Here is a 12,218-nt window from a genome sequence, read left to right as displayed (position 1 = left end):
GATACAGAACTGATCATGCCTTTTACCAGCTTTATAAGAAAAAATAAAATTTAATCTTAGCCCCTCATGGGAAATGTGTTTCTAGCTGCTCGCTACTTACTGCCAGGAAAACTAGCTGTACCATTTTCTGGCAGAGGTAATTGTGCTTGTACAAATGTCCCAGTTCTAAGGGGAATTCTTTTAAGCATATTTACAGCTATGGAGTTGGTTATAGGAGTCTTCTATTACCCACAGAGGTTGCAGGGCTACCCAAGAGACCTAAGCTTCCTTTGCTCCAGACAGGCTTGGTCTCTCAGAGCTGCACTGTGCATCACCAGGAGCCACCTCTCACCAGCGAGGGACCAGGGCATGTCCCTGAGCAGGGCAGGAGCTCCAGGGGACAACGGCACTGCTGGCTGTGCCCCCAGCTCATGAGCGTGTCCAATGCCTGTGTGCTTGACTCACTTCTCTGCTCTGGCCTCTCCCTGGAGACACCAGAACCATAATATCCACCTCAGCTGGCTTACAGAGGGTGGCTCACAGTCGTCAAGGTTACCGGTCCCTGTGCTTTAATTAAGCACACAGACACTGCACGGGGTATTTTCAACAGCTGGGGGACAAGGAGGAAGGGTCCTCAGAGGGGCTGGTGAGCAGCACCATAAATCTGGGCAGATGAGACCCCCTGCAGGTCACTGCTGTTATTTAGCTGATCTCCACACGTCAGGATTATTATTAACACACTAATGAGGTACCTTTGGCTCCCCATAGCAAGGAAGGAACAATTGGGAGCAAGAAAAGGGACAGCATCTGTGTGATAATGTCTTTGAGATGATACTGCCGATGTCCCACCCTGGAGAAAGGAGCAAAAAGAAGGGGAACTTTAACATCCCACTGGTAGACAGCCACTTTCTCATGGAATAAGCAAAACCATTCCCATTAGACAGCAGGCAGCAGTCCTCCATGTCTGTGTAGGCTCTTGGCTTGTTCTTGAGTAAGACTGTAAACACCCTTGCAAGCCCTAGCAGCATCTAGATCAGACAGGTCTGGGTAGCACTGAGAGTTGAGGACTTAGAATAATTTTGAAAGAAAGTTTTGTGCTCAAAACCCACAGCATCAACTTCTGCCACTGTCACACCTCCCTCTTGCAGTGGCTCTGTTCAGCTCCCATCCTTTTTTGCCTGGCTGCCAGCCAAGTCATGGAGCAGACCAAAGATGATAATGTTGGTTATGGTAATTTAATAGGAAGAAGCAGATCATAGAAAAATAAGTGAATAGAAAATAGTGGCAGCAAAAGAGCTGAGGGGAAGTAAGGGCACAGGCAGGAGGGATGGAGGTGCTGGACCTGGGAAGGACAAATAAACTCAGTCCTTGGGCTGTGCCCCCCAAACCCAGGGTATGACATAGGCTGAGTGTCCCCCGAGTGAGCAGAGCTTTGGCCTCGCTGCCACCATCACCTGCAGCCCCACGAAATCTGGAGAGTGATCACCAGCCCAGGGGGGAGTGATTGCAGCAGTGGAGTCCTGAGCAGAGGGATGGCTCTGGGCACGTGGGTGGTTCACCTGGGCTCTGGGCTCATGTAAATCATTCCATGTCTTGTGCTTTGGCCTCTCTCCCCTCTGCCCTTTGCAGGGGCACTGGGAGCATGAGTGGTGCACATCTCAGCCTGGCCTTGCAGATCTCAGCAGGACCCAGCCTGCCCCCTGTCCCCTTGAGGGGATGGGGCATGATTAGGGTGGTCTTGGGGTAGACAGGCCCAGGTATCATCCCTAAACAGCTGCTTTCATCCTCCAGAAACTTTTCATTGCAGAATGAGGAGAGGGCCTGCTCTCAAAGGAAGACAACTTGGCACTTGTAGGGATTTTCAATTCTCAAGGAAGCTGGAAGTCAACTGACTGGAGCAGAAGAGCTAATCATTGAGTGAGTCATTCCCCCTCCCAAAGCTGAAACATTAAACCATTTTTTTTTTATGAAAGGCAAATTAAATCCCACAAGTCAGAGCCAAGAAAAGAGAATTTATCAAAGAGCAGAAGATGCCACTCTGGGACTTGCAGGCAGACAGAGGGAGCATTTGCTCAGCAGCCCAGGATATTACATCTCCTGTGTCTCTTCTCCAATGTGAGGAGCACTGCCATTCATCTATTTTTAATAACAATGACGCAGGCAGTGAACCTGACTTCAAGGCTGGAATATCATCTTCTTCCCTCTGCATATCTGTCCTGACTCATCTTCTGTTCTAAGAGCTCTCCACAGCTTGGTAACCCAGCAAAGGAAGAAAGGAAGAACAGAACTGAAAAAAAAAAAAAAAAAAAAAAACAAAAAAACCAAAAAACGTGGATAAGAGAGCAAAGCATAAGAGTTAGGGAATCATTCTGGGCAAGGAACAATTAACACTGTGACTTCACTGGCTCAGGGAGCCTGGGAAAACGAAGCGTCTGGGAAACCTAAATGTATCTGGGGGCAGGCTGATCAGAGAGTGGGATCTCTCAGAGAGCTGAGCAGGGATCCAGTAGCATCTGGTACAAGCTACATCTTGCAGCTCTGCAAAAAGGGCAGGAGAAAGTAGGAGCAGAGCTAAAGGTGCCCAAGCCTGGGGTGGTTGGTAGGGGGGACAAGCTGAAGTGCCCTGTGGTGGCAGAGGTCTCCAATTTCAGTGCCACGAAAGGGAAGAATCTCTTCACTGTTGTATCTGCAGAGATAAGGAGTGAGTGCAAGTGTGAGGAGCATAACCAGAGGAGGAGAGGCTGCTGTGCAGCCTGGGGACACAAAAAGCTGTGCTTTCATCCCAGAGATAACCTGTCTTAGCTGGGGAGTGAGGACAGCACACCAGGCAATGAGAAACCCTTTTGTGCCTCAACATGAGGCAGGAGAGGTGGGACTGATGGCCATTGGGCTGTTGGCCTTGATCTTCACAGGACTGTGTGGCCTCTTTCAGCATCCACCATGGTCCAAGATAGTGCAAATCTGCATTTCTGCACTTTGGTGGGTGAATACAAAGCTAATACAGCTTCATCAGATGTTCAAGGTTTTCCCCTACAAAATTGGTACTCAGACATCTCAAAAGTTCAGATGCTGCTGAGAGAAGCCATGTCCCAGGCCTGCCCTGAGTATTGAGGTCTCACCCTTTGCTCCTCAGATGCCAAGGGCTGGGGCATGGTGTGATGGGCTGTGCCCAGGGCTGAAGCAAGGCACAGTGACACAGGGTCAGTCCTGGCTCCTTGTCCCAGTGTTTGCACAGCCTCATGGCTGGGAGCACCTCAGAGCAGCTAGGAGCCAGCTGGTGAGCTCAGTGCCACTCCACAACCAGGGCAGCACCAGGAGCTTGGTGACAGCCATGCCACAGCAGCGTGCCAGGGCAGGCAGGCTCTGCATTGCAGCCAAGGCAGCAGATGGCCATGATGAGCAGGCAGGGGAGCACAGGGCTGCAGCACCAGTGCCAGTACAGGAGCTGTCAGTTTGGGCATATCCATCTGCCCTAGAACAATCCCTTTCCAGCTCCCCAGGCAGGGTGTCTGGTGCTGTGCCAGCCTCCTGGAAGAGGAGCATGGAAGATGCTCTGACATTCCCATGGTTGCCATGCAGAGACCTGGTTGTCTCGTTCAGAGACCTGTGGTGGTGGGTTTGGGCTGACATGGAGCAGGCTTTGAGCACAAGGGCACACTGGCCACCTCCTCTGCACCAGTGGTGAGACAGAATCATTAACCCAGCTGGGCAGCAGGCAGGTTCATCCTTGTGCAGAGGACAGAGTGCAGGCTGCCCCCACGGAGCCCTCCTTGCTGCCAGGAGCACGGGCATGGGCAAGGGGCAGGGGGTCAGAGCACAGCCCCAGGTGTGCCTTCCCCTGCTCAGAGTAGCTGGAAATGCCCTCTCACCCGCAAGCAAACTTGTCCCTGTCCTGCAAAGGCCACCTGCAAGGCTGGCTCAGGGAGGCACATGTGGGAGAATGTTCCTCCCAGGGAACCCATTAAGATGGTTTTCAAAATCTAGGGGTTTGGTGAGTGACTGAAAACCTAAAGGCATCATTTTTTCATGGCTGTTCTGTTAAATGTCCACCTAGGACAGGAGCTAGAAAAGGACCTATGTTGACATTAATCAAGAGAAAATTCCTGGAATTCCCATGGGCACCCTCTCTTCCAGCTCCTGTGACACAACTTCAGATCTCCACAGGAGTAAATCAGAGCAGAATTTGACCAGTCCTGCCCAACGATGGTTTTTCTTGAAAGGTTTCATTACAAAAAGTATTTAATCTGTTAAATCACTAAAGTGCCCAATCTCATCACAATACTGTGAGGTCAAACCACTGTCTTGGTCCCTTGGGAGGGAAGAGGGACAGTCCCTGTCGTATGACACTTGTTTAATTTTAGAGCCCACAGAACCTCTGCTGGGGAAGACACCTGCTCTACTGCAGTGGGGGAAATTTACACGGATTCATTGCATCAGCTTTCTTCTTGGGAAGGAGAAATCTCCCAAACTTCTCCGGGGCATTTGCAGATCCCGGAGGAAGGGAATTCCCCCTTCTGCCTGCTCTCAGCCACCTTCTCCTGTCTGTTTTTACGTCCAGCCGTGAATGAACCCTGCGCTGCTCCTTTTCCAAACCAGTCACATTTAAAAAGCCAAAGTGATCCTTGTAGAGGAGAGAGGTGCGAACCGCAAAGGCGCAGAGCTGCTGTTTGGAGCGGCATGGAGCAGCCTGGGGGCATCCGGAGGAGAGGAGAATGAATCCCCTGAGCACAGGCATTTACAGGCTGGGGGCCCTTCTGGGAGGGGAGGAGATCCCCAGAACCGAGAGCGCTGAGACACCTGCGAGGCTCTGCCTTTGATGACTCTCTTTGATGAGTTTTCTAATGCGGTGTTCATTTTCCTCTCTCCGGGAAACAGAGGGAGGCTCCAGAAGTCTCTCGTCCTCTGCAGGTTTCCAGGCTGCAGATTTGCCCCGCTGCTCCTGCCAGCTGCGAGGGGGGACGGGGACTGAGTGAGACAAAGTCCTGCTGCGATGCCCGGTGTTTTCTGCCTTAAAAACAGGACTTGGCGTCGAGATGAAGCCATAGGAGGGCTCATAAGATGGTTTATTTCCCTCTCAAACCAGGGCTCAGTAGCGTCACGAGTCACAGGACCTCTCGCAATGTTATATGAAACAATGTGAGCGTTTCCAACTGAGGTTCAGCTTCACTGGATCTCTCTGGTGTGTTTTAATGATGTTACTTTGCACCAGACTGCAGGATAAGTGCTTATTCCTGGCTATTAGCAGTAAGATATCCGCAGCCCAAAAGCAGGAATTACACGTATCTTGCTTGGGAAACAAAAAGGAGGTAAATTGTTTGATGGGAAACAGGGGAACGATAATTCATTTGCGTAGTTCTGGGATCAGTTCCTAAAAGGAGCGGTAATCAAAACCTACCAGCAGATGTCATCTGAAAGCCAACTAATAGCTCCCCAAACAGCAGGGACGAGGATATCGGGGAACAGGGAGATACTGTTTGTTGTTTTTTTTTTTAACGGGGTACAAAGTCGCAGGGATCACTGGACCCTGACATGAAGGACCCCAGAGCTGACTTTACAAAATCTTGCTGAGATAAATCCCAGCAACATATAAAGTATTGAAATTTAACTTAAAAAAAAATCTAAAGAAAAAAATCTTGCTAAAACCCTCTATTCTGAGACTCAATTCTGCTTGAATATAGAGAAAAGAGACTGATGGACCTGGGTAGTTCCATCTGCTTTGTTACCCTCTAAAATATGATGGATATAATAGTAATAATAATTTTTTTAATGGCTTAATTACCAAAGCTTTGCTGCACCCTGTGTTTGAGCTGTCATTAGAATAGGTGTTTGCAGGTGGTTGATATTTAACATTGGTGAGCGTGGGAAAATTTCCTGTGAAGGAAATCCTGGAGGAAATTAAGAAAACAAGACATTTTTTGCCCACACACAAAGTACTTTCAATCTGTTACCTGTGCAAAGGTAATAATAGCTTTTGTAGTTAAACATATGGAGAAAGTTTCACTGTAGACTCTTGATTGAAATTCTGAGGCTAAATTTAATCAAGACATTGCAGAATAGAGATTTTAATCCAACTGTGTGGAAAAGTCTCAGTATTTAGAGCTGGTGCTAATGTGTCCAACATCAAATTCCCTCAAGCACATTTTAGATCATGCTTAAAAGACAAGACGTAAAATGAATTATGAACTATAATGAGAAAACTTATTAATAATATAGTACAGCAAAGCTGAGTGACACATTCTTGCCTAAGACCCTTTCTAGTTACTACTCCTCTGGTTTTTAACTGTTTGGGATTTGGTTATTCTATCCATAACTGTATAGTAAATGAACTTTGTTTGTTGAAGAGTTTCAGTAAAAATAGCTCAGCCTCTGCCAAAGATGAGGTCAGGGAAAAAATCAACCTCTCGCCAATGTAAACCAAAACCAAATCCCCCTCACAAATGTTTAATGAGATGTTTTAGTCCTGCCGTGCTTTGGAATGGATACTTGGAATCTGGCACAGCGTCGCAGCAGGAGGAAAGTTGTCTTTTTCCATACCTGTTACAGGCTGCCTACATGCGGATAAGTGCTAATTTGAAAAATAGCAGTTTGTATGTGAAAAATCCCAGGTTTATTTCTTCCTGGCAGCCGAACCCCCAGAATATCTGAGCTGGATTAAGCAGGTTCCAGGCGGGGACCGGGGGTGCCGAACCGTGTGACCGACACCAGGAGCGGGGGAAGGCAGATGGGAAGAACCGGAGGAGTAAAGGCTGAACCTGCACGTCCTGGAGAGAGGAGGAGACCAGAGGAAGGGATGGGGAAACCCAACAGGAGACGGGCAGTAAGGGGCAATAACAGCAGGGCTGCCATCATGGAGCCCAGCCGGGGCCACCGCGGGTCGCCTGCGAAGGGCTCAAGGATGGGTATGGGACGGCGACCGGGGACCGGGACGAGGACCAGGGCCAGACTCGGGACGTCCGAGTGCCCGCCCCACTGACAGCTTCAGCCGCCGCCCCTACAAACACCCGCTGATTGGCTGTCTCGCCCGCCCATCACTGCCCGCTCTGCGCTCCTACTGGCTAATTCTCTTATTTATAACCCGCCCTCAAGAGCTGACCAATGAGAGCGAGGCGCCCATAGCAACGCCCCCTCTTCTTCCTCCCGCGCGTCCCTCGGGAGTTGTTGTCTCTCCTATGATTGGTTGAACAGCGTGTCGCTCAAGCACCTACGACCAATTGGAAAGGGGCATTCACGCGGACTACCTGCGAATCCCTCCGCCCGGCTTCCTTTTTCCATTGGTCGACAGGCACTGTCCATCACACTTCGCCTAGCGCCGATTGGCTGGTGCGGAGGGGTGGTTCCCGGCCGGTTCCCGCCCCGGCGCTGTGGGCGGTGGCGCTCGCGAGGAGGAGGAGGAGGAGGCGGAGCCGGCGGTCGCGGCCCCGGGTCCCGCAGCCGGGCTCCCGCCTCACATGGGGCCCCCGCGCCGGCCGCAGCGGCGGGGCGGACCCGCGCCGGGGTGCTGAGGGGCCGCGGCTGCGGGATGCGGCCATGAAAGCCCGCGCCGCCCGCGGGCCCTGCAGGCGCCGCCGCTCAGGTAACGGCCGGCGCGGGGGCGGTGCGGGGCAGGTCCGGGCGGGTCGGCGGCGGGGAGCGGGGCCGCTCCCGGGAAGGGGCTCCCTGCCGGCACAGGGGTCTCGCTGCCCTGAGGTGAGCGGGGCGTTCCGGGGAGCAGGTGCGCGGAGCAGGTGAGGGGCGGCGGGAAAGCCGCGCTCTGCTCCGGGGGCAAGGGTCTGGCAGCGCCCGGCGCGGATCTTTGCCCGGCTGGGATTGCCCTGGAAATGCTGGCTTTGCCAAGGGGTGCGAGGGCTTGGCTCGGGTTTTACTGTTTAAGTGCAACCCTGTAAGAATACGTGAATCACGCGTTAATGACAGCCTCGAGTGTCCAAGTGTATGTGCGTGTATGTTTGCTTTATGGCCTTCAGGTGAGACGTGCTCTATAAATGTAGATGGTCACTCTTAATATTATATTCCTTGGAGGGTCTGGAGGGTTTTTGCTTCAAGTACGGGGGACTTTCCACTTGTGTGTTCCTGTAAGTGGTGCTGTAACAGTTGAAAGCTACAATTTCAAGAGTAATGAATTGAATTGGAAGAGTACTGAGTTGAATTTTTTTTAAAGGTTTCTGTTTGCCCCTCTAAAAAAAGCAACAGCTAACATTTAGATTAGTTTATGAGAAGCCTTTGTGCTTCGATTGGTTTTTTTTTGTTGTTTTATTTTTTTAATAGAGAGCAGAGTTCTAGCATATTTTATTGTCTGCAAAATTAACAGACTTATAGTTCCATGGACTTAATTAGGCAGTGGAATTTGCAACCTAAGATAAGAATTTTATGAGAAACTCTGACGTGCCCTGTGGACTAGTCATAAACCTTTCCATTTAGTCATCATCCTTGGAAATTATTGTTGCATGCCAATAAAAATGTCATTTTCTGATTCTTGCAGTGTTCAGCTGTAGACATGGCTGAGTAATTCCATTGTCCGTTTTGGTTTGTGTAAAACTTTCATGCAGAAAGTAGCTTAACTGAGGGTGAAGTGTGTTCCCTATACCTGGTGACAAGTGTGTGCTCTCCTGTGTTTTTTGCTTTGATTTGTTTTGTGGCTTTTCATTAGGATGAACAGCTGGCAGCTGGGACCAAGCACAAATTAGGGCCTACAGAGCAAGCCTTGCTTCAGGTCTTCATATTTTTGTGACTGTGGAAGGACAGAGTTAGTTCACAAGAGCTGCTCTGGTGGCACAGGCCTCCTGTAACTTAGTTATACCCTCTGATTCCAGATATTTGCTTTTACCATTATAATCCTTTATGCAAATGGTTTCACAGACTCATGAAAGAAATGCAAGGTTGAAGGAGGGGTCCGTTGCTTTGGTGTCTGCTGCAGAAAAGAATGAAGCTTGTGGTTCACTTGCATCATAGGTTCCCTTTCTGTATTTTTCCTGTAGCAGACAGCCACGAATTTGCACAATGGCAGAGCTCTTTGCTGTGTCCTTGCAGTGTGGCATCTTGCAAACTGGCACAAAAATAAGAGCTCTGATAGGTAAGATCAAAAAAAAGGTCAATCTTCATAATTTTTTCTTAGAGCTCTTTTTCTGCTTATTAGTTCCCTAACATGTTCATTTGGAGCTGTGTGTTCTTCAGTAAGTCCATCTAATAATCAGCAACTGTATCACACTGGCTCCATCTGTTGTCTGTTGCCAAGTCTTCTTTCTGACTTAGATTGTAAGCTTCTTTTCATATGATCCTGTCACTTTTTGTTAAGTTGAACACATTGCTGTGTGGCTAAACCACTTTCTGGTGTGATTGTCCTGTTGGTTGCACTGGAGAAATGTAACAGCTTTTGCAGCCAGCAGTGGAGCTGCTTGAAATAACTTTGCTTTTGATGGCTGACCTTGTACACTCCAGGTCCATGGCTCTCATAGTATGAGTTATGTGTTTTCCATTGTACAGCAGCTTCACATTGGTTTGTAAATACCAGCAGACATCAGTGTCTGCAGTACCTTAAGAACAATGGGTTTGAGAAGCCCTGTTCTCACTTCAGAAAGTCATGAATTAGTGAAGGCCATGTTGCTATTCCGTCTGTGCAGCTGCTGCTGCAGTAAACAGGGTACTCGGTGTTTCACTGTGAGGTGCAGCCAGTAACACAGCCTTGTGCTTAGTAAGGGTAGCCTACAGAATGTCTTCAGTATTTGTAGAGATGATACTTTAAGCTGGAAAATACAAATATTGGCTGCCTTGTGTGGGGTGCATAAATATCAGATTGTGTCCAAGAGATGTCAGTCAGGTATGAAATTCAGCCTGTTCACTTTGTCTTCATCCCTCTTTCAGGCATTCGTGTTCTCTTCCCTTTGCTGTTCTGGATTGTCTCACTGGCTGCATTGAAACAACAAAAGTTGTTTCCAGTCTCATGTGAAACCCTCAGTGCTAACAGAGCTGTCACCTCACTGCAAACCCAGCAGAGAGGCTGGGGGGTAATTCCTAGATTGAGATGTTACAATACCTGTTGGTATTAGAAGGCTTTGATTCCCTTTCTTTTTATTAAGAGCTCAGCAAATGTCAGCCTGCTGACACCTGGAAGGCATGAGCAGCTTCTCAGTGTCTCTGCTGGGCTCTGTTTTGTTAAGCAAACATAATGTATTAAAATTATCCATTTGAAGCAGCAGCTGTGTCTTGTACATGATCTACTTGAGTGCTTATTTAACTCCAGCGATGCTCTGTACCCAGGCTGGAGCCTGTCTGCACTGTGTGTGCAGTGAAACCTGTGACTGAAACCAGGCTAGGACAGGAATGGATTGTTGCGAGCTCCTTAGTAGAGCTTCAGTTTTGTATTGTAATTGGACCCTAGAAAATGCTGGTAATTACTCTGTGGGCATAAGGATCAAGTAGTTTTCTGTTTGTTTGTGAGTTTTTAATATTCTCCCTCAGTTATATTTGCCTTCTAAATATGTGCTAGAAATTATGCCTATGCCTGCTGAAAATATTTTTAAACCTACAACCTTGGCCCTGAATCCCGAGCTCTGCAGTAATAGCTGGTCTCTCTCTTACTCATTTCAAACTTGGCTATGGTCACAAAATAAATGAACTGTTTGTTTCAGCTTAGCCTCTCGTGGAGGTTTGTTTGCATTATAAAACCATGATGCAGTTCAGCAGACTTCCAGTTTCTGGAGTGGTGCAGTAGGGCTAATGCAGGTCTCTTCTGAGGAATGTCAGTTCTAGTTTGCAGGAAGCTTATGCTTTGACAGTACTGGCTAGAGCTGGGAATTATCCTGTACAGGGCAGATGAAATGAAAGCAAAATGTCATGTAAGTGAAAACAGAAAGTATTGGGATTTTCATGTTCAAGTGCACTGTTGTAACTAAGACTATAAATTGAAGCTAAAGACTTGTTCTATAAAGTAGTCAAAAAGACTTCAGGTTCAGGATGATCTGGGCCAAACATAACCCAAGCTCTGGTATTTGTAGCTACCTCATCTGTAAATATTTGGTATTGTCTTCCTCTCAAGGACAAGAAGCTAAGTTATGGACAAACCAAGGAACTTTCCTCTGTTAGGGGAGCAGGTGACAGCAGCTGAGAACAAAATTATTGAGTGCCTGGTTCTTTTTACCTGTTCAGTTTAAATCCTTGGGTTTAATTTTTAAGCATTTTTTCCTTGTTTTTATATTTTTTTTTTTCCTCCAGGCTAAGGATCTCAGTCAATTCAGTCTTTGGAAAAGTTCATTCTTTATGTTTCTTTGAAGCCCTTCTGAAATTTGCACAGTACTACAGTGAAGTCTGCTTCCCCGTTGAGTTATTATTTTGTGGAGTGACACTTGCCAGCATCATTCCTTTAATTCCTTTATGTTTTTGTAGTGCTGGCTGTTGAAGCTTCATCAGACTACAAGTTTAAATAGTTAACTCTTGGCAAATGACTTTTTATCAAAGCTTTGGCATCTTGTTCTTCAGAAAACCTTTTCAAATTAATAACATGCTTCTGCCAGATTTATTGCTTTCCAGGCTGAATGCCTAGCGACGGTCTCTGTGTCTAAAAATGGTTGTTGTTATTAGGGCCATCTTTTAGGAAATTGTGAGTTTGGTATTTGAGTGCAAATATGCACATATTTATAAAGATACTGGGGACAGAAAACCTCTTAGTAATGAGTTGAAATGTTTTTTGGGAGGATCTTGTTTTATACTCTGAGGTATAAAAGGGATACTGCTGAAGTCGAGGAGCCTTACCCATTTTTATACCTATGAAGTATAAAATGTTAATTACTGGCTAATTATGCCACCTGTTAGTTTGACACTGATGTTTAGGGTGTAACTTGATGTGCTCTTGTGGGGTTTCCGTCTTTAAATAATTGCAGGCTCTGGCGCTGGTTTTGAAAGGTAAATCTCTAATTAACCCAATTAATGCTGATAATAGTTGTATTTATAGTAATTTCTATGATTAAACAATCAATGCATTCATTCAGGAAAGAAACTGATTTTAATATAATATTAATATGGATTTTTTTTTTCCTTCAAGGTGTGTTTTGGTTAGCAAAGAAATTAAAATGTAGTAGGGCATGAAATGTTTTGAAATTGTGCTTTTTAGAAATGTGAGAAATGGCTGAATAGGGCAGATATGCATTTTGAGAGGTGAATTTCAGAATTACTTTGTTCTTGGCATTTTTCCTGAATAAGGGTGGCAGAAAAATTGTTCTGGAAGGAGAACATTTATTAGGAAATGTGTT

The 12,218-nt window shown here is 47.2% G+C and overlaps 1 protein-coding gene across 2 annotated transcripts in view; it reads left to right on the top strand.

Moving 5' to 3' along the window:
* Positions 1-7,349: 7,349 nt before the first annotated feature.
* TESK2 (testis associated actin remodelling kinase 2) overlaps positions 7,350-12,218 on the top strand; it is a 76,413-nt gene continuing 71,544 nt past the window's right edge. The window contains exon 1 of one of the 2 annotated variants that reach the window (XM_054637965.2): positions 7,350-7,552. The gene's annotated coding sequence lies outside the window, so the exon portion shown is untranslated. Of the gene's footprint in view, positions 7,553-7,644; positions 7,666-12,218 lie in introns of those variants that run through there. The other variant, XM_054637968.2, reaches the window with a different exon arrangement.

The sequence above is a fragment of the Agelaius phoeniceus genome, chromosome 8 (assembly GCF_051311805.1).
Source record: "Agelaius phoeniceus isolate bAgePho1 chromosome 8, bAgePho1.hap1, whole genome shotgun sequence".
Classification (NCBI taxonomy): domain Eukaryota; kingdom Metazoa; phylum Chordata; class Aves; order Passeriformes; family Icteridae; genus Agelaius; species Agelaius phoeniceus.
This window is presented reverse-complemented; position numbering and strand designations above follow the sequence as displayed.